This window comes from Lethenteron reissneri, chromosome 39 (genome assembly GCF_015708825.2).
Source record: "Lethenteron reissneri isolate LAM-NWPU_2019-01 chromosome 39, ASM1570882v1, whole genome shotgun sequence".
Classification (NCBI taxonomy): domain Eukaryota; kingdom Metazoa; phylum Chordata; class Hyperoartia; order Petromyzontiformes; family Petromyzontidae; genus Lethenteron; species Lethenteron reissneri.
This window is the reverse complement of record NC_083817.1, coordinates 861,247-885,372: the sequence shown is the minus strand read 5'-3', so window position 1 is coordinate 885,372 and position 24,126 is coordinate 861,247. Positions and strand designations below refer to the sequence as shown.

Genomic DNA, 24,126 nt, shown 5'->3' with positions numbered 1-24,126 from the left:
AATAAACTTGCACCCTAGTTGCAACTGCCACACCGGGAGATCGAACCCGCGCTGTCTGGACTGCGCTTGCAGGATGCGAACCGCTGCACCGTGGGGCTTGGTGCAGGACGCGCGCTGCTGGGGAGTTGCTTCGACCGTGAATAGCTGGCTGCGTGTGAACGGATATAACTTCACCGTAGCAATGTACACTGTTGTTATTGCCATATAGGAAAGCACGTGTAGCAGTTTGCAATTTCCTTGACAACATATACCCACGTTACTGTCGACGTAAGCATGTATTGCGGCGTTAGAGTAGTTCCTTACTGCGGTGGACTGCGTGCTAAGCGTTGTTGTGAATCACGCTTCCTCGTGGCTGGGTTGTTGCTCCCTTCGCACATCCATCAGCTCTCCGCCTGACAACCTTCATGGGCTCCGGCCTCACGCGGGGATCGATTTTACCGCTCCACCTTCTCGGTGGTGGACGACCTCTCGGTACGCGTCCCCTCCATTGGCTGCCACTCCACTTGCCTGACCTTACACGCAAGGTGCTTGTCCGACAGACAGTGGCCCAGCAAATGTAGCCGCTCGCAAACCTCCAATTAGCCCGGTTGGCTACGTACGGTGCGAAAGAAGCCCAAATTGAGCGCTTTGCCAGAGTGACTTTGTGCAAGTATTGGGACACGAGATCATTAGTTTATTTATTTCTTATTGACCAGATATTTCACCTGGCTAATCACTTCAGATGGAACATCTCATTTTTGCCAAGAGTGGCCAGGGTCTCGATTGACACACACACACGTGTACCTTTAAGACGTCTTCACCATTCACGTGTTTGCTGCACGATGCATTTAAGAGAGTGTTGGGGCTGTTAGCGAGTAGCACCTATGAAGGCCGACACGACATACGCGGGGGTGGGGGGCCAGCACCACGCCCGGCCGCCTTTGTCTCCCCAGTGGCGATGTTTACACACCGCACCAACTACTCATTTGAGGTTGAGTCCGGATTGGACAGGTTTATGACACAAACTGAAACGAACCAATTCGTTCAGGCGGTTTATTATATTGTTGTAAAACAAGGTTACAGTTTGTATCGGGACTTCAGCATTAGCAAGATTAATTAGAATCCATTACCAATATCAAGTACAATCCGTTACCAAGATTAATTGTAATCCGTCACCAATATTATTTGTAATCCGTTAACCAAGATCAATTGTAATCCGTTACCAAGATTAATTGTAATCCGTTACCTCCTAGCTGGCAACATTTCACGAAGAGCGACGTTCGCTACTCGAGGAGAATTCTATGAGCAGGGGAAAGGCGATATCCATAAACCGTATGCCACATATATACAAGATCACGCTCAGCTTCGGCAATTAACTTCACGAATATAATCTATATTTTTCTAATATGACTCATTTGCAATCAATTAGTATGATCAATTATTGATCTATAACGCACTCAAACAATCCATATCATGTCGAGCACCTGACGGTGCACACAGCCTCACACTGCCCGACAGAGGGACGCGATACAACAGGTGACGTTTTAGAGAAGTGTCCATCACCTCGCCGATTATACACCGTTACTGTGTTGAATTCGGACAACGCTATTGACACATGTGTTGGGTTTGTGTTATTTGTGCCTGTGTACCACTGCCAATGCAATATCACAAAAACGATGGAGTCTGTTCATGCTCACAGGCCGATGTCGTAAGCAAGCAGACTGCTCACCAGAAGAGGGAAGCGCATTATCTTAGCCGCCCAGTCCACACTCAGTGTGTGGCACATCGCTGGGTGTCCATTAGCACAGTTGGCTACGTACGGTGCGAAAGAAGCTCAATGTACCGACGTACAGACAGACATACGTCTCCAGCAGACGCGTGCTCTCTTCAGAGGTGGCCACGTTACCAAGCCGCTCTTCACGCAGCACCGTCCGCCTGAATCGTGTCCATCACAAAGCCACCACCACCACCACCACCACGACCACCACCACCACGACCACCACCACCACCACGACCACCACCACCACCACGACCACCACCACGACCACCACCACCACCACGACCACCACCACGACCACGCGCGCACTCACGCACGCGGCAAACGTCGCGGACCCATCGGAGCGGAAATCCTGCCTGCCAAGTCACGATTCTATTCACGACAAGCAGGCGGTTGTAAATGTACGCATGAAACCCAAATCTAATTCTAGATTTAAAGTTTTCGTGACTGCAAGGATCCATACTCTTTGGTTTGTTTCGGTAAAGTCACGTAGGTGAAAACAAAATAAAATAAAAATATATCAACTAAATTAAATCACGACGTTTCGGAAGCAACACAAGCGTACGCGACAGTAAGTTTGTGGCTGGAGCAGTCACACCTGATGACGAAGGCTTGTGTAGCCTCCGAAACGTCGTGATTTAATTGAGTTGTTTTATTTCACCTACGTGACTTTACCGAAAAACCAAGAGTACCAAATGTAACCCCACAAACCTACAGACATCACAAGCCCCTCCTGGCCTCCACGTACACCAGCGGCGTCATTTTCAAACACAAACCATTGTCATCAGTCCCGCAAGGAATGTGTGATTTCCCCCAACTGGGTCAAGACCGTGAACGGGAGGTGATCACTGCCCTGCAGTCAACGAAGCAGGAAACCCGTGGACTCGAGCCGACAAAACGTGTGCGTACGCATTCTGCACGGGCACGTCGATTGTGCCCACTCCCAGAGGCGCACTTCACATAAACACAAAGACAAAGATCCCCCGTGTGGCCTTAACAGACTGTTCGCGCAAGTGCTGTTAGCGAGCACCTATGAAGGCCGGCACGGCACACGAGGGGGTGGTTGGCCAACACCACGCCCGGCCGCCTTTGTCTCCCTAGTTGCGATGTTTACACACCGCATCAGGTACTCATTTGAGGCTGAATCGGCCTAGGGGAGGCCCAGGACCGGTTCAGATAATCGTCACCGGTGTTGGCCGTGAGCGGGATCGAACTCGGGTCGCCAGGTTCGTAGTGCAGCGTAGCACTAACCGCTACACCACCGCTACATTAACACACACCTGTACCTCGCATGCAAACCTCACGCTGAAATAACCTAAGAGTATAGTCTCGACTCCTTATATGGGCAAGCACACGCCCCAGATATAATTTGTTGGTAATGACACATCGTCCAATAATCACACATCTTTGCAGATATCTCGTGTTATTGCTTTGCTTTACAGCGGCCAATCAATGCGTCATCGGGCGGCTGTGGTGGTGGTGCTCGTTCGGCAGAGCCAGGGAGAGTGGTGGCACACTCAATAGGTGTCACTTGCTTGGGCACAAAGGCACATTTTTCACATTCTATTATTGCGCGAATAAATGTGGTCAGGTGCTAAATGCCAATTTCGAGGTCTGCTAGCCACGAGAGCCTCCAGGAGAGAGTTTGTGTCGTTTGACTATTTCTCATTATTCTGCTACGCGTGCATCATCAAATCACCCCTTCTGCCCATCATCTAATCATTTCACTGAAGGACGGATGGAGCCATCGAACGATCCTCCACCTCAATGAACACGTCTGTCACCTTCACACAGCCACCGCGTGTGATTGGCTGGCGTGGTCACGGCTCGCGTGTGATTGGCTGGCGTGGTCACGGCTCGCGTGTGATTGGCTGGCGTGGTCACGGCTCGCGTGTGATTGGCTGGCGTGGTCACGGCTCGCGTGTGATTGGCTGGCGTGGTCACGGCTCGCGTGTGATTTGATTGGCTGGCGTGGTCACGGCTCGCGTGTGATTGGCTGGCGTGGTCACGGCTCGCGTGTGATTGGCTGGCGTGGTCACGGCTCGCGTGTGATTGGCTGGCGTGGTCACGGCTCGCGTGTGATTGGCTGGCGTGGTCACGGCTCTCGCGTGTGATTGGCTGGAGTGGTCACGGCTCGCGTGTGATTGGCTGGCGTGGTCACGGCTCTCGCGTGTGATTGGCTGGCGTGGTCACGGCTCGCGTGTGATTGGCTGGCGTGGTCACGGCTCTCGCACGTGATTGGCTGGCGTGGCCCCGACACTGCTTCTCACTGCAGCGACTCTCGATTCCGACTTACCGCCACCCAATTTTCCTATCGATTTCGACTCCTGGTCTCGACTACGATTTCGACTCCAGACAAATTTGCGATTCCGAATCGGTGGCGCAACGAGCAGCGGGCAGAGAGAGCGGGGGCGACGGACGAGACCGGCCACAACATCAGCGGGTACAGCCACAACCACAACATCAGCCACAGCGCTCACAGCCACAACCTCAGCGGGTACAACAACAACCACAGCCACAGAGCTCACAGCCACAACCTCAGCGGGTACAGCAACAACCACAGCGCTCACAACCACAGAGGGTACCACCACAACCACCGCGCTCACAACACTCACAGCCATAACCACAGCGCTCACAACCACAACGGGTAACGGCCACAACGCTCATAACCACAACGCTCACAGCCACAACGCTCACAGCCACAACGCTCACAACAACAACGCTCACAACCACAACGCTCACAACAACAACCACAACGCTCACAGCCACAGCGCTCACAGCAACGGCCAATCCACAACCACAGTGGGTAACGGCCACAACGCTCACAACAACGGCCACAACCACAACGGGTAACTGCCACAACGCTCACAACCACAATGCTCACAACAACGGCCACAACGCTCACGACCACATCAGGTAGAGCCACAGCGTCTGTAGCAGCAGCAGCAGTCGCGACGTGCATCTTGTGATACGTGACGTGCTGTGTGTTGACGTGGTGTGTGTTGACGTGGTGTGTGTTGACGTGGTGCGTGTTGACGTGGTGCGTGGTGTGTGTTGACGTGGTGTGTGTTGACGTGGTGCGTGGTGTGTGTTGACGTGGTGTGTGTTGACGTGGTGCGTGTTGACGTGGTGCGTGGTGTGTGTTGACGTGGTGTGTGTTGACGTGGTGCGTGGTGTGTGTTGACGTGCTGTGTGTTGACGTGGTGTGTGTTGACGTGGTGTGTGTTGACGTGGTGCGTGTTGACGTGGTGCGTGGTGTGTGTTGACGTGGTGTGTGTTGACGTGGTGCGTGCTGTGTGTTGACGTGGTGTGTGTTGACGTGGTGCGTGTTGACGTGGTGCGTGGTGTGTGTTGACGTGGTGTGTGTTGACGTGGTGCGTGGTGTGTGTTGACGTGGTGTGTGTTGACGTGCTGCGTGGTGCGTGTTGACGTGGTGTGTGTTGACGTGGTGCGTGGTGTGTGTTGACGTGGTGTGTGTTGACGTGGTGTGTGTTGACGTGGTGCGTGGTGCGTGTTGACGTGGTGTGTGTTGACGTGGTGCGTGGTGTGTGTTGACGTGGTGTGTGTTGACGTGGTGTGTGTTGACGTGGTGCGTGGTGCGTGTTGACGTGGTGTGTGTTGACGTGGTGCGTGGTGTGTGTTGACGTGGTGTGTGTTGACGTGCGTGGTGCGTGTGTGTGTGAGTGGTGTGTGTTGACGTGGTGCGTGGTGTGTGTTGACGTGGTGTGTGTGACGTGGTGCGTGGTGTGTTGACGTGGTGTGTGTTGACGTGCTGCGTGGTGCGTGTTGACGTGGTGTGTTGACGTGGTGCGTGGTGTGTGTTGACGTGGTGTGTGTTGACGTGGTGTGTGTGACGTGGTGGTGGTGCGTGTGACGTGGTGTGTGTTGACGTGGTGCGTGGTGTGTGTTGACGTGGTGTGTGTTGACGTGGTGCGTGGTGTGTGTTGACGTGGTGTGTGTGACGTGGGCGTGGTGTGTGTTGACGTGGTGGTGTGTTGACGTGCTGCGTGGTGGTGTTGACGTGGTGTGTTGACGTGGTGCGGTGTGTGTTGACGTGGTGTGTGTTGACGGGTGGTGTGTTGACGTGTGTGTGGTGCGTGTTGACGTGGTGTGTGTTGACGTGGTGCGTGGTGTGTGTTGACGTGGTGTGTGTTGACGTGCTGCGTGGTGTGTATTGACGTGGTGCGTGTTGACGTGGTGTGTGTTGACGTGGTGCGTGGTGTGTGTTGACGTGGTGCGTGGTGTGTTGACGTGCTGCGTGTTGACGTGGTGTGTGTTGACGTGGTGTGTGTTGACGTGCTGCGTGTTGACGTGGTGTGTGTTGACGTGGTGTGTGTTGACGTGCTGCGTGGTGTGTGTTGACGTGGTGTGTGTTGACGTGGTGTGTGTTGACGTGGTGCGTGGTGTGTGAGGAGCCCGGTGTGTGTGTGCTCGTGCTTACAGAGGCGAGTCGGTGTGCTGCTGGGGTTGCTCTTTCAGCGCATCTCCAGAGGAGGGTGGCACGAGCAGGGGATGGGAGATGCGTGTTGATGTGGGGAGATGCGTGTTGATGTGGGGAGATGCGTGGTGATGTTGGGAGATGCGTGTTGATGTGGGGAGATGCGTGTTGATGTGGGGAGATGCGTGGTGATGTTGGGAGATGCGTGGTGATGTGGGGAGATGCGTGTTGATGTGGGGAGATGCGTGGAGGGGTGTGCACACGTGTGGGTGGGTTGGGGTCGAGGTGTGTAGGGGTGCGGTGGGCTTCGCTGGTGTATACCGACAGGGGCATGGTGGAGTGTGGTGGTGGTGGCGTAGGGGCGGATACGTGGCCAAGAGCGGTCCATGTTGGGATGTCGTGAGGGTCGTGGGGCCTAGTTGAGTTGCGACTCGTGTTGGTCGAGTTGGGGTTCGCTGATGGGTTGAGTCTGTGGTCGTGGTGGTGGAGTGGTGGTGGTGGAGTGGTGGTGGTGGAATGGTGATGGTGGTGGTGATCGTGGTGGTGGTGGTGATCGTGGTGGTGGTGGAGTGGGGCCCGTGTCAACGCGCACTGTTCACCATCACGGGGCCCGCTGGTGTGGGGGTGATGATGATGGTGAGGATGATGGTAATGATGGCGATGATGGTGAGGATGATGAGGAGCGGTGTGAGTGCGCATTGTGCGGCTGTGCCGGGCAGTGCTGGCAGCGGCTGTCCCCGTCGTCGCGTGTGAGTGGAACAAAGGAGAGAGGCCGATGCCGCGTCTCCCGCTGCGGCTGTGGCTGTGGCGGGGCACGGGTCTCTGGGCACGGGGCCTCGTGTGTGTCGGGGCTCGGGGCACGGGGCCTCGTGTGTGTCGGGGCTCTGGGCACGGGGCACGGGGCCTCGTGTGTGTCGGGGCTCTGCCTGGTCGGGATGACCGGGACGAGACGTCCCTCTGTGGACACTGCGTGGGGTCGTGTTGATGCAGAGACGGCCAACTCGCCACACTGGGGGAGAAGCCACACGGTTTCACTGAGGGCGGCTGCCCGGGTTCTAACCCAGGCCTCCTCCTCCGTGGTCGTCAGCTCAGGGCTCTGATCTGCGAGCCGCCAACCCGTTTGTGTGTCTCTAATGAGCCAACACATGTACAGCCATTACTGAGGCTACGCGTTCAAGATAAGTGTCGTCAGTATGTCCCAACGTGACTGGTAGTCGATGAGCAGTGGCTATATGAGCAGGCGCCCAGCAGGCGACTAGTATTGATGGACCCGAGTCGCCAACAGCAGCAGCAGCAGCATCAGCAGCAGCATCAGCAGTAGCAGCATCATCATCAGCAGCATCAGCATCATCAGCAGCATCATCAGCAGCATCAGCAGCAGCATAGCATCAGCAGCAGCATAGCATCAGCAGTAGCAGCATCATCAGTAGCATCATCAGCAGTATCAGCAGCAGCATAGCATCAGCAGTAGCAGCAGCAGCATCAGCAGCAGCAGAGGGGCCCACAGCTGCGTCGTGAGCGGCTCATTCCGTACCCGGCGACCATCTCCCGTGTGTGGCGTTGCTGTGACACATGGACACGGTGGTGTGTGCACTGTATGGGGGTGCAGCGGTGGGTGACGTTGATTGTGTCGTCAACTCAAAATCCCTGAGCTCGAGTCGCGGCCGCGGCTGACAACAGCGGCGAGGGATGTCTGAACCGGTTCCAGGCCTCCTTGTATCCATCCGTTGATTGACAAAGGGCTGTGTACGCTTTGCATTGTTCATTGCCATTCACAATGAATATCTGCTAGACTTGATTAGGAATCTGTATCAACCTGGCATGAATCCTGTGAACCATCATGTGTTTCGTACTGCTGATACAATGCGCGCTCCCTGGAGAGTCGATTGATTTTTTTATGAACGAATCGATTCATTTTAAACATTGCGGTGGGTGGTAGCACCCCGAGTGTACCTGCAGCGGTGTCCTAAACTCGGCGAATAGAACAAACGAATCGAAAAAAAGAAACACATGCGATCGCTGGCGGTGTCTGCTCCTGGGTCCTTAAGTCTGCTCCAGGGTGAACATCTTTGTCTTGACATCGGACACCTGACGATTTAATCAATGATGTTTGGATTTACCTTTCCTGTGGTCACAGCTGTACATCACATACAGTATATCACACACACACACACACGGACAACGTAGTTTTATTCGTATTCGTGCATCACTGTGGATGACATTGGTGGAAGTGATAGTAAGTAAATCAGTCAATTGCAGTGACGAGGCGCGTGTATGCACGGTTTCATTTCTACATTCCTGTACGCCTCCTTCTCCTCCTCCTTCTGTATAGCGGCATATGCAAGCCCCTGCTGTTCTGCGGAGAACAAAGAAATGCAATTTGAGTAAACTAAAGATTTAATGAAGGAAGATGCTTTGACACCTTGTCACAATAGTTATTCGCATTACCAATTTTCTTCTGGTTGTGAATGCAGAGCAGTGAAATTAAAGAGTAGAGGTTTAATTGATAAACGTGGAGTTTATGAACGGTGTGTTATCATCATTCACATGTTGTGTGAACCTGCCAGAAGGTAGCCTTAGAGCGGCTGTGGTGGCCTTAAGAACAATACCCGTGACATTTCATCATTGGTTTTGTTATTCTTCCTGCCGTGATGTAATGATTAGCACACCAAACTTGCGATTCAGAGGTTCCTAGTTCTCAAAGCCTCCTGCCTTTCTCCACCCAGCAGTGTTTATGGTTTTGAAAATTGGAGTGTTGCACAAATCTGTAGGAATTAAGACAAAAAAATCTCAAGTTTTAAAGGGTTTTATTTTTCTGGATAGAGAGCTGCCTGAATTAAAGCTCTCTCCAGACAATAAAAGAAATTGATAATCCGCAGCAAGTCACAATGATGCATTATTGAAGAGTATTCATTAATAAATCAAAACCGTTGACTAACAAGGGCAAAACATGACTGAAGGTTTTCGTGGCTGCAGGAACTCATATTCTTTGGGTCAGGATGACGACCGCTTGTGTTGCGATCGAAACGACGTAGCTTTTGTTATTTTATTTGAACCTCTCTACGTGACTTTACCGAAAGACCTAAAGAATAAGGGCAAAACACTTCACGCGATCATCATGGGGGGCAAAAATGGGATCCAGGAACCAGGACTGGCAGTGAGTAGGCGTTGGGTGCATTCCGGGAAGCCATCAAAGACAAGCAGGTCATGACTATCCCCTGAGACAACATGGCCTGGAAGTGAACAATACAGAGCTGGAACATAGAGAATGCAGGTGACTTCACGTGATTACAGATTAGCTGAAGAACTGCAAGAACTTCACTTCCCATAACAAGTTTAACCTAAGAAGTGGCCATAAGCTGAGGCTGAAACATCAGGTGCTTCAGTTTAAGACTACTTATTAGAACGTGTTTACAGAGCATGGCATTCATACCGGTGGAAATTAACAGGTTTGTTCCCTCCATTAAACTGTCAAGAGCCGATCACATGGTGAGCGAGTCAGGATAAACCCAAAACGCAAATTGACAATCGTCTATTTAAGCGTTGAACGTGACTCAAGGGAGTGATTAGAAGACCAAATGCACACATAGCTGGGAAACATGAAAAAGGATAAATTAAACATTCACAACTACAATGATAGGTGTTCTAAGAAATTGTGTATATTGGTAAACTATACTTTCATTAGATATTTCGGTTGTCTTGTATGCACAGCCAAATGGTTTGCTTAAAATGAGCAAACCAGAGATCCATGGACCTTGTGGGTGTGAGTAAAATGGAAAAATAAATATTGTGACTGGATTTGAGAAAATTTTCTGTCCAAATGAAGTAATTGCAGCTCAAGTTCTGAATTTAATTGAAGTTAAATTGTGTCATGGTTTAGTCCTTGTCTGAATCATTATTTATATTTCAAAATCTTTAAATTATCGTCATTTTCACGACTTTCCCACCCTTCCCCCGTCCCATCCCCAGTGATCCTTTAAAGGGATATAATTCTGGGTCACGATTCGAATCGAGGACTTTTTTATATCCAATTTGTCCTGTGTTATTTGTACCATCTTTCGTGCACTGTCTTATTCATTATATTAGCTCAAAGGTAACATGTATAAATTGCATAAATAATCTTGATGCCTTGTTGCAAGTTTCAAGTTTGCTGTTTAGCCTTGAGGTGGGAACTCACGAGACCAGGAAGTGGCCTGAGTCACCATCAACATTGCAGAAGCAATTGGAAAAAGCAAGGCACAAGTGACTCTCTGTGTGTTGTGGTCGTTGCAATCAATACGAATCCCTACGTGCGTAGTAATTAGAGATACGCCTTTGCGTACCGACAGTATTGGATGACAGTAAGAGTACCACTTTTAATGCTCATAATCAAATACATGTCAGTCCTTGGAACAAATCAGTATAGCACTTCATGTACACCAACAATTTCAGTTTATATTGCATCTCATTCTAGTGGCATTCCCAGCCACTTTACAGAAAAGTGAAAAAAGAGCCACATGAATATGGGAGAGCGGTTTAACTCTTAAATACTTTTTACGGCGGGACCCAATTCAATGAGTCTCCGGGGACTGGGTTGAGGTGAGCTTGTGAAAGGTGATGAAGTGGTTTTTGAGGACTGACATCGTAGCGCTCTCCTTGTGTCTCTCAGTCACCAGGTTGGAGCATCCGATTTAAACGACCCTGCCATCGGACAAACAAGCTGGGTGGGAACCTGGGCGTGTACGGTAATTGACTGTTGCAGATTGCGCGAATTCTGGACTTGATGTCGTCTCTGATTCGATCGGCGGTGTTATTCTACACAGACGGGAGTTATCAGCCTTGTGGTGGGTGACCACCACCTATCCGTCGTGTGGACGAGGTCACATTATAGCCTTTGAAGTTATCTGAGCCACGCATTCATTTGATGATGGCCTCTTCTCTGTGATGCCACTGATGGTCTCCTTTAATCTGTGGTATATCACAGACCGGAGCAGTAGCGTGTACACGTGCGAACCACGCACCGCCGCCCATCGGCTCCCATGTGGATAACAAGGTTCTCAAATTGTGCGAGGAGTCCTATTGCAGAGTGCCCAGCGTATGCCCACACGTTCGCTGATAAACACGTACGAGCTGTTACATTCGCACATACAATTGACACAAGTATAAATACAAATAACAATTATTTACAACCCTTTGTCGAACATCTGTTGAATGAAGGCCTCCCCACTGCTGTGCTGCTCACGAGAGTGTGTTGTTTACCATTTCACCATTCTTCACCGTGCTTGCCAGTACCTTCACGGACCCCGATCACTCCACACAAACCCCTCGTATCCACGGTATCCACGGTATCCACGGTAGTCCGTGGATAAGAGGCATACGAGGAAGTGGTCTCCCAGGGGTGCTGAGTTCATCTGATTCTTATTTCTTTGTGGCAAATTCATCTGATTGTGTTTATCCACGGGTAGCCCGGTGGATAAAGAGGAGTTATGTTTGCAGATACCTGTGGATGACAGCAGTCACCAGTCGTGTCCCCCACGTCAACTGGCACACAAACAGTTTCACTCTTTCTATTTTTGGCTTGAAACTACATCTGGGTACAAGCTGTCTAATATGTGCCATGTTTATATACACACATCTATATTTGAAGCGTTCTGTATCCGTATCTAAATTGTGTAATGTTTTCCAGACTAATTTTGTTCTTGCAGTCACCCGGGTTAATAGCACCGTGTGTGCATCCTCTTGGCGTGTTATCCTTTTGCCACTGCAAATGGTAAACGGTTGTAAACGTGACACCATCGCAACACGTTCTCATTATTTTCTAGTTTTGGTTTCACTGGCCCCTGGCTATACCCGCAAACAATTCCCAGTTGAGCTTCGTGCTCGACGCCACGCGCTGTAAACACATCGCTGCCACCAGCAGCCTGTTGTTATCTCTGGCAGCATGGGTCTTGGTGGCTAAATGCGATGAGAAGGGGTGGCTCTCATGTGCCAGGCCACTGTGACAGTGCTCTTGCCTTGCAAGGGAGTGTTGGGCAGCCGCAGGTCACCCCCGGTTCCACTCAAGTCTGTATATATTCACGAGTACAAGGATATTGACACGGTTGCACTTGAGCACCACCCGTGTTGAGTAAAATAACCTGTTGGCCAGGTCTTTACCCTTGTTAATTGGGCACGGGCATGCCCGCGGCGGCGGCGGCGGTGGTGGTTATTGTGTTCGGGTGGTGTCTGGTGTACAGTATTGACAGCCGTCGAGCTCCACAATGACCCCACGTTCGCACTCGACACAGCCACAGATCATCACCAGCCACGATCGATCCACTGCTTGATGAAGGTTGCTCCAAGCCGCCACCACCTCTCATGATTCCGCGATGTAATGATCCGTGTAGCGCTCGCCAAGGGACTCATTTCATGGCTCCCATCTCCTCGGTGCACATCCACTCGGACGCGTTCCACTCCTTGGCTGCCGCTCCCTTACTACTCTTGACCATCCTTCCATCATGCCTTTTGTATCGACGCATCCTCCCCAAGCCCACTTATTTTACTACACATGCTTTGCATGTCATCAACCTGTGTGTATCTTCTCGAAGCGAACTCTTTCACATCCTGTGTCATTGTAATTTCACAGCCACAGACACCAGAGTTTTTTTATATATGTCATTATAGTAACATGATTTTTAGTTAGGTGTTTTTTTATGAAAAAATATTTAAAATAGATCAAACATTTTAGATTTACTCTAGTTGCTTTCACGTTTTGTAGAGCTATAACTTTTCTCTCTCTCTACAGTGCCTCGTGACCTCCAGGTGAAAGGAGCTTTAGAAGTGTAAATTATGGTTATAATTAGCACGTACAATCCGTGACAATGCGATTTGTATTTATAGAGCAGCTAGATTCAACCGTGCCTCAAGATGCTGTACGTATTCACGATGCGAAACACAAAATAACTTGGAGCTGTTTTTGCCACTCCTAAGAACTTAAATTTTTATTATCTTTTTTTGTGCTTGAAAGTTTTTTTTACTGAAAATGTAAATAAGGGAGGAATTATGATGTGTTGTATACTGACATTGCCATAGAGTTAAACATATTTTGCCCAAGGGAGCTTTAACTCCACCAGTTGCATCAAGCTGCTCGCTGCAACTCATGCCAGGCGCTAGTGGCTCCGCACGCAGTCTCTAATCCAGCGCTGTGGAGGCAGTGAGGGCTGGGGGATCACACAATTCCGTGAAAATCACAGCCTACCCATGGGTGTTGAGATCGCCATCTCCTGGATTGTCAGGGCATGATGGCAGTACAGCAAGTGGATTCATTGCCATGTTTATTCCATCTGTTGACCCCACCCTCAAGCGTGGGTTTTCAGTGTGCCCTGGGGTTCTCCCACATAAACCAGTCGTCCCCGAGATACGGACGTCCGACTTACGAACATCCGTACTTTCGAATTAGCTGCCATAAGATGTTATGGTTTTTAACGATCCGACTTACGAATGATCAGTCGTACTTACGAACCGGCCCGCGGAACTATTTTGTTCGTCGGAGCGATCCTCCGCGAGATGTGATGAGTCCCAACATCCCGCGTGATCCACAATGCCCCTTCCAACGAGTAAGCCAGCATCAGGACTCAAGGTAAGCGAAAGTAAAACAGATTTTTTTTTTCATGTAACTTTATTGAATGTTTTATTTACTATACAATATTTATTACAGTATAACATACAAAAGTACAATATTTATGGTAATGAGTTTAACAGTGCTTCCCTTTGTTGATCCGTAACACATTTTACGTACAGTATGTACAGTACGAACATACGAACAAATCGACTTACGAATGGGTGTCAGGAGCGTAACGCGTTCGTAAGTCGGGGACTGTCCTACAAATACTCAATTATTGCGTTTGCAAAACATCCTAACATAGGGACCACAGAGTATGGGCAATTGATGGCACTGGCTCTGGCTGCCTCTCCTGCCTCAGGCCTCCATGCGATATTCACACGCGCGTTCTAAATCTTACACCGTTTTGCGATGCAATTTGCACGGAAGACGCTGAAAATAATAAAACGTGATTACCACCGTGGAACTTGGTCCCGTGACGTTCATTTTGGGGCAGCAGCGCAGAGGAGCAGGTGCTCCATGACTGGGGATTCATCTCAACACAGTGGCCCAGGGCACGGCGACCGTACTGGTGGCAGTCGGTGCGGAGCGGCCAGAGGAGTGACCGCTTCCCGGGGCCATCCGTCAGCCGCGATGGCTGGGCAGCCTGGGCGCCGGAGCGTGGCTCGCCCAGCAAACTGCCGAGTGCTATTCCTGAACCGTGGTTTACGATGTTAAGTTATTGCTGCCGCATGTGTTAGTGAGCACGGTTCGGCGGAGCCGCCGCGGTGGGTAGAGCCTCCCCGTTGAAGCCTTCACGAGGCGCAGGTCCCATGTCCGTGCTATTCCCGCACAGCTCGTCCAGGAGGCGGTGACCCGGGCTGCTTTTGGCTGTGCACCTCCTGCATCTTCGGACCTGCTCTGTTTACGCCACAGTCGCTCCAGCGTGCTCATGGACTCGGAGCCGAGAGGTCGCCGGTTGAATTCGATGGCCTGGCGTGCCAGTTGAAACAAGGGTGCGAGTTTCTTAAGTTGCCCCCCTGTCCCTGTCCACCCAGCAGCGTGTGTTGGGGTTATTAAGTATCGGGTTATCCCCACCTCTTCCAAGACTACACGGCCAGTGCGGAAGAGTAGGCCAAATACTCTCTAGAACAGTGACTCTCAACCTTTATTGACCCACGGATGGCTGTCACCATTTACACCAATATCTGGTGTTGTGTAAATAAACTCTTATCAGCAAGAGTTCCGCGTATCACTTCCCACGGCCGTGTGGCCGCTGGCCACTCGTTGGGAGCCGCTGCTCTCGAGGGGCTCTGTTGAGCGCGCTCTTAGCGGAGGCCCTTCTGCCAGCAATGGCTCGATAAAGCGATTACAGGCCTGCACCTTTACCACTACCTGTTTCCTCCAGGGTTGATAGGGTATTTGTATTTAATGTCGTTGACGTGTCAATACTTGCACGCTCGGCGTTTTTTTTTATCTATTTCTGTTAAAGAGCAGAGCTAAATCAGTCTTGCGGAAGCAAATAAAAATAGAGTGCACCTCTTCTCACAAGTGTGCGGCCGCCGCCCTCTCCGATGAACACAACATGAATAAAGCGGCTTTTCCCCTGGGCCGACGAGTCTCTGCCGGCCTTATTCACAATTTACTGGCAAGTAGTGCCGCCACCCTCCCGGGGTCAAACACTGCGGTCACGTGGGAAACGATGCGATGCGATCAAGGGCGGCGTACCCATCGTAATCAGGCCAGACACTCGGGTAATGGCACCTTTGCTTATGCTGAAGTCTCCCAGACAATGCAGTTCATTATCATCGGCCATAATAATCCACTGCCGGATGAAGGCTTTCCCAAACTGCTACTACCCCTGCTAATTCAACTAGCCCCTGCCCACTCCTCGGTTTTCCGGGATTGATTTGTTTTATATTATTAATGACGATAATAGCGACTTGTTTAGCGAGAAAAGTCCTCGTCGAGTACCAAGACAATGGATCAGGAGACTCCTGCAGTTCCTTTAATGTGTGGCGTGTCGCAGGAAATCAGAGTACCTACAGAAAGCCATGACTATTAGGGGATAACACTTAACTCCACACAGATGGACTCATTTAGCTTGCTCTGTCATCTACTTGTCACGTAAACATAATAAATAGAATGAATATTCTGGAGCGACAGTTGGTTCAGACAAATAACTTTAATAAACATTTACAGTAAAATTAAGTCGCAGAAACGAACAATTATTTAGGGTGATCATTCCATTGTATTGTAACAGAATGATACACGTCACACTTTCGCGAGTGAAGTTCTTCGGAAATGGCGCGGCGTGGTCCGTGAGCCCAGTTGAAATGAGCGGCTAGAATGAGGGAATGCGCTCAACGTTTGCTGTTGTCTGTGATGTGGCCCAGAGAAAACCCCCAGGTCTCTCGTATACCCAGTACATCTCTCATCGACCTAATTGCAAGAATTACATTGTTAATGGACTAATTCTATGTAAGTGGATTTCTGTAATAGGATTGGTGGGTTGTGTTATCATAACTGTCCTCAGTTGACCCAGGAGAGTCTCACTGTCTGACGGGCAGGTGGTGGGCCTGCTTCGAGCGTTTGTCCACTTCTTTGTCGAGTTTTTGTTTGTTTTGCTTTTGTTGTTTTGGTGACCCAGGTCACACTTGCAGATGAGATTATCCTGGTCTCACGACTTCTCACCTGGTTCAACATAATATCTATTTACTGTTGCACAATACTAGTCGGTTACAAAGTTTATTTGATTTAATGAGTCAATAGTTCCTGATGTACTTACCACGTTTTATTTCCAATTGTGCTTCCATGACAGTAGGCAATTTGACATCACAATATCAGTATCCTAATTTCATTACAAACGAATTCAGCACTCTTTTGGTGGCAAAGGGCCACAAAGGACTTGAAGCAAGGTGCTGTAGGAGCAGCCTTGCTTACCAAGGTGGTAGGTTCCCTGGTCCGGGCTGACGGCACGACTCGGTGTGCCCAATACTAACGCGTTGTGTTGGCGAGTGAGAGCGTGCGGAGACATTGGCCACTACCAACCAAGGGACACCCGTTGAGCCGTGATTGTGAAATAATACACGTTGCCCGTTTATAGTTTCCAACTGACATTTGGATCAATAAATTAAAGGCCATGCGTCATTTCTCAATTTGTGTCAAGTTATAAATTGCACGGTGCAGCATTGATAATGGATATCATTAAAGCCAATTCAAAAACCATGCTTAATTTGCCAAAATAATGAGGTCGTTAAGGCACTTACAAGATCGTCACTGCAACAACAACAAGTAACAATTGAGACTGCATGTATTTATAGTCAACACTACACGTATTTGTGCTGTTCTGGGCCCAGTAAGCCTAAATTATGTAACGCGTTGGCCTTTGAGCACGTGCCCTGCAAAGTGCGCATCCATATTCACCAGAGTTGGATGCGCGTGTGCGCCTACTGTATAAATAGCGTGTGTGGCTTTTGTAGTGCTCTGGTTTCACGAGTCCGTGTTGTGTTGGTGTGATGATGGCTTTGTGACTTGGCTTGTTTTGTACGCTGGCTCCTTAGATCATGTCGGTAATGAATGCGCCTGTACTTTGCAGTTTTACTTTGTTGTGCCCTTTTGCCGTTGAATGGCCAGGTGGCTCAGTTGTGGGGCGAGCGGCTCGCAAGTGAAAGTTGCGAGTTCAAAAAGGTGGTTATCCTATGGATATACCTGCCCTTGCCATTGGAATGGGGGGATTTTCACCATTGGCTTAGGGCTGCAAGCTCGAGATAAACACCACCTCTCAATGCTCATTTGAGCAAGAAATCACTTCGACTTTGCTATTAAAAACGGATTTGACCACTGAGTTTGAATAAGCCCCAGGGGTTGTTATTAATTGAGTGTGAGAGTTGTATGCACATCTCCACGTGTGCACACAGCCTGGGACGTATGCAGGTTATTGACATTCAGAATGTTAAGAAAAGTAAACGGGCTTGGGCGTTACGCGTCACGGCTACAAGGGACGATGGCCGACAGTGAGTGCCCACACTTTACCCCACCACACGCAACCTGCCGGTCGACTAACTGTGGCGTACCCATTTCTACTGCCGGGTGGACGGAGGTGCGTAGGTGGTGCGGGGGACAGATTGACGGAACCTGCCCTAAATTTTGATTTAAAGCTTTCGTGACCGCAGGATTCATATTCTTGGTTCTTTCGGTAAAGTCACGTAGAAGGGAAATAATAACATAATAAAAATAAAACAATCAAATTCTCACTGAGAATTTAATAGTTGTATTTTTATTATTTTATTATTTCCCTTCTACGTGACTTTAATATAAAACAATAAAATTCCCACGCTCTGCCAGTTTGTGTCGCGTGCGAGGTGCGGGTGGGCATGGCGAGCACAGCGCGCGCTCGTTGGGTGAACTCCGTCGTCGAGCTTGGCAGTGCGGCCGGTGAACATTTGCAATCTATGCAATGTGTACGTCGATATATATTACGCTTGTTTATCCAGGAAAGCCTCGCTGAGTCTCATGACTATTTTTCAGCAGGGTCATGCATAGTTTTAGCAAGAGTGCGTTTGATTGCTATGCATATTCCAGTGTTCAGTAATTCGCAGGTACTTTTTCGAATTTTGGACCGTTGTAGACCAGTGGTACAATTGCGCTGATGCAGGAAGCAAGATTGTACAAATGAGACGGAATACATCAAGGCACACCACGTATTAGACTTCATAATCGGCATGAGACTTCATGGAAATGTGAGTCTTGGGGTTGGAAGGGGCGAGGGCGAATCATTAAAGACCTAGCGCACTCCAAGGAGAGTCTGTGTGAGCCGCGCATGTAGCATACAAAGTAGGGCTTCGCGGATGCGTCTGTTCATCCATTCACATCACTTCGCAAGCTCACGGTAGATCAAATGAATCGAATCTTTGTTTTTAAAATCGTAGATGCAGTATGCCATTTGTGAAGGGTTCACCTAATCCATCCAGCCACTGGAGGCACTGCCATTGAGTGCAATGTTGAATATTTAGAACTAATTAATGAAACCAGTTGCAAAAAAATAACGGTGACGATTTTAAGCGCGTGTAGCACGTGGTGACGGCCAGCACGCGGTAACGGACGTGCGCACACTGCAGTGCAAGGTGCATTCCGCGTGCCTGGGGGCTGCGCCTCCAGCATCTCGCTCTGCAACGCTCTGCGTGCACGCGCTTGCTGCGCTTGCTGCGCTGACGCCAAGGTGTGCGTGATGTTCCTGAAGAGCGTGTGTCACGCACACACACACGCGTGCGTGCGTGTGTCTCACACACTCACGCACGGGTCGGTGGGCGGTGTGTGCGGTGGGCTCTGCGTAACGCGTGCAGCGAGGTATACTGCTCCCAGGGTAGAGCTGTACAATGGACATTGTATTAAATAACGGCCTTGGGACACGCAGTGCTTTATTCCACACGATGCACCGCTGTTGCTTTGCTCTGCTTCGGTGCACGGCATGTCAGACGACTATTTGCAGAGATATTTTCTCTCTATTCATTTAAAATCACATTTGGCCGAGACAGGCATTGGGGTAGTCTCCACGGCTAGCAAGGGAAGAGAAGAGCTAAGCAAGAGCAGATGGCCGGGGACTGTCAGAAGGTCGCTCCATGCCTCCTGCGCTTGGGGTAGAGGGCGTTGGTCGCGAGGCACGGTGGTGGCGTCAGCGACGTCTTGATCGAAAATCACATTTGACAAGAGTAATCGTGTCCCAGGCAATTCAAACAATGTTGCTTCTCTTAATTCTACAGCAATATGAATTGTGAATGTATTTAAGTTGCATTGCCCGCAAGTTCGCATGGAGGCGGAGAAGCAAGGTGGAGCTTTCGCTTTGTGCCAGGACAAATGATTCTGCGCTTCGCCATCCGTAAGGGGTGTTGCGATGAAGCAATCGACTTAATGTCACAGTACATGCAACCCATGTGTCAGAATCATTGATTTTAGATTCCTATATGAGTAATATTTATAATTATTCCACTTGTTTACCCAAGAAAGCATCACTGAGGCTCAAGACTCCTTTTCATGAGGTCCTGCCAAGTTTACCCAGGAGTGAGCATGCAGCTTTGTGTAATCACAATTGAGTAAATTGGAGGTAGTTTTTCCAGAATGGGATGTTTGCCAAATACCATTTACATTGTTTGTATTTTTATCTATGGGAGGAAACATGCAGAGCAGGGAGAGAACATACGTTACAAACTCTGCACACAAAGGTCCCTGAGCCGGGAATCGAACCCAGGCGCTTGTTGCTGTGAGGCAGAAGCATTCCCACTGTGCCGCCACCCTGCCACTCACGCACGTGGTGGGTTTACGTGGCTCCCTCTAGCCACCTGCACCGGAATGGTAACCACAGGACCGGTTCTTCATATCAATTGTGACAATTCGGAGTGTATGTACCACACAATCAGATCGACTACTCTTGAATGTTGTTGCTTTTGGTCACAGTAATGGCATTAATAGCGCACTTACCCTTATCGTGGGACCATTAACACGTAATTTAGTTACACATTCGCCAAATAAACATCCGTTAGCGCCCAGTTAATGTAATGGGCAGCCAGTGTTGGCTGGAGGATTGTATTTGAATGACCACAGTGCTGTACGCGTGTGATGACACCGGCATCTACCAGGACCCCAGGGGACCAGATTACGTCATGGTAGCACATACCCTTTAGCCCACTGTACTTCAGCCTGTTCACAGCGGGCTGTGATAAACGCTGTGCACACGTGCGCAGTAGTTCATGGCAGACACTGCACGGTTAAGCAGCAGCGTAGAAATGCACACATACGCATCGAATGTGTGACAGCGCCGTCACTGAATTGGTTGTCTGCTCAATCGAGCGTACAGCCCTGAGCTGGTGGTGCCAATTCCTCGTTCCTTTGGCGGCGGTATGTCTTGTAGAGGACAACCAGGTTTCACAGAGTGGTGCTCGGTTTATCGACCCCCAAAATGTATCTTCCTGCTCCTTGCGGACGCGGTGTGCTTCTTTGCTCCGGTGCCCTTCCTCGTGGAAGAGATTACCTCCAGAACCCTCGACTAAAGCGTAAAGCCATTCGTGGCATAGTCGGCTCTTGGCAATGTTGCTGACGAGGTGGAAACTGTGTTATAATTACCTTATAGCAAGACCCTCGATGAGAACGTTGAGCACTGATAATATTACCCATTGAGGTTGGTGAGTGGGGGTTGGTAAATGGGGGGTCAGGACCAGTTTAGATATCACAAGCCAGTGATGCTTGCCATGATCAGGACTCGAACTGGAGTCACCCGGTTCAGAGCGCAGTGCACAATCTACAAACACAAGCTGATCTGATGATGATACCCGATACCCGACAGAGATATGCACATTCACCTACGAGCATTGGGGCAAGTGAACAGCCACTCAGATGTGATGTGCCATTGTACGGCGAAGTGGGAGGGCACACACTGGGTCGCTGTGACACGCTGTAGCACGCTGTGACACGCTGTAGCACGCTGTGACACGCTGTGGCACGCTGTGACACGCTGTGGCACACTGGCACGCTGTGGCACACTGTGGCACGCTGTGGCACGTTGTGGCACTGGTGCGTTGCGACACGCTGTGGACACCGGCACACTGTGGTAAACTGGCACACGGTGGCAAAGCACAACGCGGCAGCTGATAGTGACTGTGGCACGCCCTGTGATTGAAGTGGTACACTGAATCTTGGCCGCTGCGTCAGCAATGAGCACGCGTGCTGCGTTTACGCGCCAACTTCACATAAAAGACGACCGCATTATGAGCAGGACCTGATAAATGCAGCCCTCAGTGTGCAGACTCGACGTGTCGTTGCGACTGCCGACAGAGTACTTTGCACCGCGCTTGTTGCTGTGGCCGCGCGGGGCCGAGGTTTGACCACGTAACCCGTCTCAAGTCCAGCCTTTCTTGGGTGGCGTGTTTGTTTCATACGCTTCCATTTAGAATCGGCCAATTGTTACTGTCATCATCAGCAGCCACGGTCAATCCAATGCTGGACGGTCCTGTGATGTAACCATCCCAGCCAGCGCTTACACCAGATTATTTATCCGCTCCACCTCCTGGGCATACGTCCTCATGGACACGTTCCATTCCTTCGCTGCCGTTATCCTCATTATTCGCAGGGGACCATTGGCCATCGTCCCTTCTCGCGATGTGTCCTTAACAGTTTGGGTGATGTAATTAACCATCACATGTTCTCTAATCTGTGTGTTCCTACTTCTGTCTCTCTATGCCCTTCTAAGCGAGGATCAGTTTTTATTATCCTGTAGTAATCTTGGTTTTTATAAAGCGCTTTTCATAACGAAATCTCAAAGCAGTGTACACATCCCAGGCATAGTACATTTACCAATTAAAGATCTTTGTGCCCAAGACGCAGCATCTACGGTATTCGTAATCATCCATTGCACGCCATGATATTGTAGAGCGTAGTGAAATGAATCTGCTCCCATGCTATAGGAGGCATTCGCAAAGCATTGTTCATTTCCTTGCCTCTGGGTCGCGTCGAGGATGCACGCTCATCGATACTTGCTCGCTCACAGAAGGCCTTCCGTCATGAAGCCACACTGCTTGCCATGCGGCTTTAACATCTGCTGGGGTATTGTTTCATCGGCTGCATTTGTCACATTTCACCTGTGTGATGATCAAGTAATGTACATAATTGTTGTACCTCTTCAACAAGCAAAGGGAAGCTATAAAGACGTAACTTTCTGCTTTTCCACGACCGTTGGGGAACCAGTTTTCACCGGCCCAGAAACAATCCGGTTACATTCCATGGTTGGCATCATAGCCCAGGTCCGGGCTGCATGAGCCACGAGGCTCCATGGACTCAGCCCCCTTGTGCCCCCCCCCCCCCCAAAAACATCCCTCTCTCTCACTAACATCCACGGCCAGAGAGGAAGTGGTTGTGAAAGAAATCAAGTTTTTACAACGTGTATGTCGGCATCGGTTACGTTAGGCTATGCAAAGGTTTTGTTATTTTACAGCCATGTATATTTGTATGTATGTTGAACTTCTTTCGCACCGTACGTAGCTAACCACGCCAATTGGAGGTGCGGGGGAAGAACAACGTTTTTAACAACAATGCAGCTGAGATGAGCACTTCAATTGTGATCTTATTTTTAAAAGCATCAAATTATAGTGCAGTGCTGCTTAGAAACAACGTGGGAATGTTCGGCGGACAGGCCGGCAGACGTACGGCCTCGCCACGGTGGTACCAGCAACTGGAGCCTCAACAACAAAATATCTCCAGATTGGCATCACGCATTCCTCCACTTGCAAAAACATCGTGGAAAAGCAGCCGGTGCGCGCAGGCCATCGGGCGGCACTGTTAAAAATAAGTCGCCGCCGTTTCATTTTGAACTTTTCATCAATTGGAAACCGGCGCTACAGATTGTAACTTTGTCATTGCGGTTTCTCTGAAGGATGGTGGCCCTTGTTCGGCAGATGAAAGGGTGCCTGGGCAGATGCTATTTCAAATATGTTGTCAATTATTGACAGAATATGTTTATGGCATTGAGGATCATCGCTGGATTGCCCTTCCGTCCTGTTGTTCTTAACTCTACACACCCAGGCCCCTGCGGTGCTGTGTGTGAAGGTGTCCAATTTGACCTCCTGGTTTATTACTGTACATAGCTCCCATTATCTTATCTATATTTATTTTGGGGACCGTATTCCAAGGTGCTTTACTGCAATTATAAAATTGTACACGTAAGGTAGTGATTGAGATAAAGAGCGGGGCCATCCCTGGGCAGGCCTCGCTCACGATCCAGCGACAAAGCAGCCCACCTCGGTGGACGCACTCTCTCGGATGCCGTCCATTCCTTATAGTGAACAATAATTTAACAAACCTACCCAGGGAAGCCACTCCGAGTCCGAAGACTTTTTCAGGAGGGTCCTGCATTGGGATGTTTGATGGCACCCGTGATGCCGTCGCATGCTGTGAGCTAAGGGGTGAATGCGGAGAACCCGGGGGGAACCCATGGCCGCCAGTCCGTTGTCATCATTCCTTCTGGGCATTGAGGGAAAACGGCGTCATCGGCTCAGTCAGCCGCCATCCAACGGTACAGTGTGAAATCGTGGCTATTGCAGGTAATGTTTATCATTCACCTTGAGCCGCATTTTTCCACCTCTGTGTGCCGCGAGGCGGACTTAACGTGAGGCTCGGGAATGATTACACATTTACACGTCTCCTCTATCATATTTACACGTCTCCTCCACCACGATCTGAAACAAATAGCAGCTGCCCCTTGAGTTTGCCGCTTGCAGGGCTCGCCAGGTTATACTGAATGTTGTCGATGGAATTGTGTAAATGAATACTGCAACGCAATTGGTAATTGCATTACTAAAATGCTGAAGGTTTTCAATATACCACGTT

At 49.9% G+C, this 24,126-nt stretch overlaps 1 protein-coding gene across 13 annotated transcripts in view; it reads left to right on the top strand.

The window, feature by feature from the left end:
* The first annotated feature begins 3,913 nt into the window (after positions 1–3,913).
* The window catches only part of LOC133352008 (TLC domain-containing protein 4-B-like), a 43,985-nt gene continuing 23,772 nt past the window's right edge, over positions 3,914–24,126 (top strand). For 2 of the 13 annotated variants that reach the window (XM_061567703.1, XM_061567698.1), the window contains exon 1: positions 4,653–4,672. The gene's annotated coding sequence lies outside the window, so the exon portion shown is untranslated. The other 11 variants (XM_061567690.1, XM_061567693.1, XM_061567704.1 and 8 more) reach the window with 11 other exon arrangements.